Source organism: Primulina tabacum, chromosome 6 (assembly GCF_025594145.1).
Source record: "Primulina tabacum isolate GXHZ01 chromosome 6, ASM2559414v2, whole genome shotgun sequence".
Taxonomy (NCBI): Eukaryota; Viridiplantae; Streptophyta; class Magnoliopsida; order Lamiales; family Gesneriaceae; genus Primulina; species Primulina tabacum.
Window position 1 is genome coordinate 23,513,068 of NC_134555.1, and position 5,000 is coordinate 23,518,067.

Below are 5,000 nucleotides of genomic sequence, written 5' to 3' on the forward strand. Positions count from 1 at the left end.
GGAACATAATCAACATAACTCGATATAAACTATCAATTTGACTCATGACTCCACATTTAAGACTAGACTCAATCCTAGTCTAGGGATCCCGGTTTCCAGAAGTTGGCATTCCCATATCGACCAACAATAATAGAAAAGACTCCAGTTCTATCCACGTCGATAGGGTATCGATCACCAGTAATAGAAGAAGCTCTGATTCTATCCACATCGATATAGTATCGATCACCATTAATAGAAGAAACTCCGATTCTATCCACATCGATATGATATCGATCATCAGTAATAGAAGAGTTACGATTCTATCCACATCGATATAGTACCGATCACCAGTAATAGAAGAAGCCACATTTCTATCAACATCGATAGCCAATCATACGGTGACAGACTTTGGCACTATCGCCAATACACTATCTTGTGACATCGTGCAATGTGCCCGTGCCGATCCCACCACTATCAGGCACTTCTGTCACAAGATTACTCGTCTAATACCTGCTATTTATAAATCAAGAGAACAAGTACATTAATCAAATCAATGCAATAAGGTAAAGTATGTGATTTAGGGAAACTCGAGCCAAACCTCCCTCGAGTTGTGCAATCCTAACTCAACATTAATTTATACCTTTATCTTCTCGGTCCGACGAAGACGAAGTATTGAAGTCAACTCTGTCCATACCCAATTTGATAATGACAATCGAATAGATACAATATCAGTATATAACTCAGTTCAAAACCTGTTCTGATTAATACTCAAATCAAAACATAATCTGATCAGTGCCAATCGACATATGGTACCACCATACAATCTCAACCAATACCGAATCTGATCAATATCAATTTACGGATGTTTCGACGGCATAATAATACAATCTCGATAACTCCGTCAATTCCAAAACCACAGATATAATACCAGAACTCATAATCAATATCGGTGCAACTCATAATTTCAATAACAATACAAATCTGATATCGAATCTCAATTAATCAATTCAAAAAATCATAACAATTACATAACCAGTCTGTTCTTTAATCTGACTTCGATTATACGATGTCCACTGTATCAGAAACACCATATATGATTCCTATTGAATTCTGACAACATCATAATTTCAAATCGTATCTAAACGTAACAAAACTTACGTCCAGTTGAAGCTGTCGTCGCTAGGAACTCGGTGTTGTACTTAGATTCAAAATCAGAAGGACGGATCACTCGTAAATCTCAAATCTCACGCAAAGCTTCCTCGGTGCTTCCCTTCTCCATTCTGAGGAAATTGCTTGGACATATATATATATATATATATATATACACGTCGCCCATAAAAGAGACAAGTGGCTTGTTCTTGTTCTGCATGTCGCGCGCTTAAGCGCGCACAAGGCCGCGCATATGCGCCGGAAGCCTTATCCGAACTACCAGACTGCTCGCGCATATGCACGCACATAAGTCGCACATATGCGCGAGACCTACTGTCTCGTGCCTTCACCATTCGCGCATATGCGCGCCTTCTGCCGCGCATGTGTGCCGAACTCTCTGGACGTTCCGCACATGTGCGCGCATTCCGCCGCGCATGTGTGCCGAACTCTCTGGACGTTCCGCGCATGTGCGCGCATTCTGCCGCGCTTGTACGCGCATGGTTCTGTCTTCCTCGCGCTTGTGCGCCCATATATGTCGCGCATGTGCGCGGGGACTCTTCTTGCACAAAATGTCAAATCTTATTTCGGCTCTCCCGGTCTGATCCGTTTCATCTATAATCATCTCAATTAATCAATAAATCATTTCAGATTAATCTCAGATTTCAGTAAATAAAATCTCGGGCCTTACATTTCTCCCCCTCTAAGATATGATTTCGTCCTCGAAATCACAGGCAATCAAATCAGATAAACAAGAAATGTATAATAGAGGTTACTTCAGAAAATTTATTCTATAAAATCATTCTGAAATCTCAATCTCATATCAGATTCTGTCTCTTTTAATGCCCTGCCAACTTTACCGTATTTCCAACAGCAGAATAGTCTTCATTCTGAATTTTCATTTTTTTCACGCATCCCCGTTTTCAATTTGAAGAAGAATTCAAGAAGTATAATATCATAATACCTTTCGAAATAACTCTGACAGAATCAATCTCACAATACTGGCTACACAACATCCGTATATACCAATCAATAGCTCATACCAAATCAATATCATCAGCTGTTATCAAATTCAATCTCAGATATCACAGTAATATCATTCCCATTCAGCGGAAATCCGCAGTACTCACTGTACAATACCTCGACTAGAGCTATCTCGATACTCATCTAATAGCTATTATTGTACAATATTTCATAAAGTGACAAGATATCAAGTCACTAGTGCTAAAATCCAGCACTACAGTTCCTGGATATCCTCCAGTATCTAGATAGTTTGCTCCGACTATCCGTCAATCTATAAACCATAGATAAAAATAATGCTATACATTCGGCCAAAAGTATAAAATCAACCAAAAATCACGGTATGATATAATTAACTCTGGCATTCAATACAATCTGACCCCTTTTCTGACATACCTCTCAGTCGTCTAGTCATATCTGTACGTCATCCTGTACAATATACATATGCAAATTTGACCAATCGTTCAATCATAACCACATCCTGGTACATTCTTGGCAAGATTTCGGTAAGTCTATCACCAGATCCATAGAATTGTACTCCTATTTCTATTCAGGAATCGATAATCTGTATAACCAATCTCCTGGTTTCTCTCTTCCTGTCTTCCTCTGTCAGCGGTTTAGACATTTCAATACAAACTCTGACATAACTGATTTCGTTTATTTACATCAAAACTGTCCGTTTGTATTATCACACATTTGCTGTTACCAGAATAATACTGAATCTACTACTGTGTGCCTCTGACAATACCTGTCATTTCAAATTCGAAATATCTGGCACAAAAAAATCAGTTAATTATATAAAATAAAGCATTACCTACCTGGTATTCTGATTGACACCCTATTCTGATTATCGAAATCAAGTTCTAAACAATCTGATCAAACTTCGGAACTGCTGTAATTTTCCACATCAGCTCTGAGCCGGCTTGAACTTTCTGAAGTTCTGCCATTATTAATGTCGTTTTCAGCCACTGATCACTGTCTCAACTGTACTACAATCAATCAGTATACTATTTTCAGATATCACAGACTCTGAATACAATCTGTTACAATCTGGATTAATAGCCGAACAATTCTGTATATAACAATCTCAGTTCCCAGAATATTCAATATAGATTTCAACTGTTCGATTCAATCAATCATACGCTGCGAATATATCAAAATATCATAATAAAACGAGCATACAGTCATCAGAACACTTCGGAATGCAGGATTTATCAACCCATACACCGAACTGAAGTATTTCCCAGAGAAACACATAATAAGATGTAACTCTAACTCTTCAGACAGTAAATCTTCTAACTGACATTTCAATTCTTTCCATTCAATCAATATCATTCTGTACAGAAGTCTAAAATGAAATCCATACCTGATATCAAATCAAGGCTAAAGTCGCTCTCCCTGATATAAGAAAAACCCGGAATTTCATCTGGAACGAGTATAGCAACTCTCCTGCTACTGACAAATCATTTCCAGATAGACTCAACTTTAGTAATCAACGGAATACATAAGGAATTACTCCACTCTTTTCGATAATCATCGAATCATACATTATACGAATATCAAGGAATTCAAAATCGAGAATCCTACCGTATATCATTCGTTCATCGGCCATTTCAGGTCCGAATCTTACCATCTCCTGGCAAGAATCTATAATAGTTCTGTACTTGTTAGCATATCAATATCAATAATGTAGTCAGAATCAGACAACACAAGTACAACACAACCTAATTCAATCTCATTCCCTTTTTACTGTAGTATACAATATATCACAGAATTCACTGATATCAATTCCTCTCCCCAAAAGGTACAAAGATCAATACTACAGTAATACAGACCCAGCAGGTAAAACATATATCAATACAACTCAGTCAAAGATTATCGTAGGGAATGCATTAGTATATATCAATACATATGCAACATAATCATAAAGGATTATTACCTGCCACTATATCATCACGTGTGTCCTGGGTCTGTTCCTCGATCACTACCACCAGATGATTCTGCTCCCTGAAGTCTTCGGGAACCTTTCTGTTGACAAACTCTAGCAAGTGTCCCTGCTGTTTACAGATATTGCACCTACCAGTCACTCCCCGACACTGCTCCATGGAATGTCTCTCTCCGCAAGTCCTGCAATAAACTCTAGTATAACTCGGGCTAGAACCACTGGAGCTAGATGAACCGCTCCCTAAATTCTTGAACTGCTTCTTTTGAACTTTCAACTGCTCTTTCTTTCCACCACTGCTGCTGCCAATCTCAATTCTGGAAGGCAGTTGTTGTGGTATCGATGTTGGACGAACATATGAAGCTTTCTTTTGTCGCCTCAGAACGGTTTCTGCTCTTTTGGCTCGATTCAGAATATCAGCAAAATTACTCGGTTGTTTCACATTCACCAATGTGCGTATCTCCGGATTCAATCCCTGGATAAACTGATCAGATACAGTTGTATCATTTCTAGCCACTTGAGGGGCAAAATGTAGCAAGGTGAAAAACTGGGCCAAATACTCATCAACATTCAACTGACCCTGTCTCAGATTTGTAAACTCTGCACTTTTATCCTGTCGGTTTGATAGAGGTACAAATCTTTGATAAAATTCAACTTTAAAAATTTTCCACGTAATCGTTGAGCTACACTGTGCTATGGCTTCTCTGGTTACCAGCCACCAACTCCTAACGACTTCCTGTAGTTGATTTCCAACCAATTTAACTCTACAATCATCTTTAAAACCAAGCAATTCAAATAACATTTCTATATCCTCTATCCAATTCTCACACTCCCCTGGCGTCGCATTACCCTTCAGAATTGGCGGTTGAAACAATTGAAACCTCTTCATCTGTGTTTCAATCAAAGTTTCTAT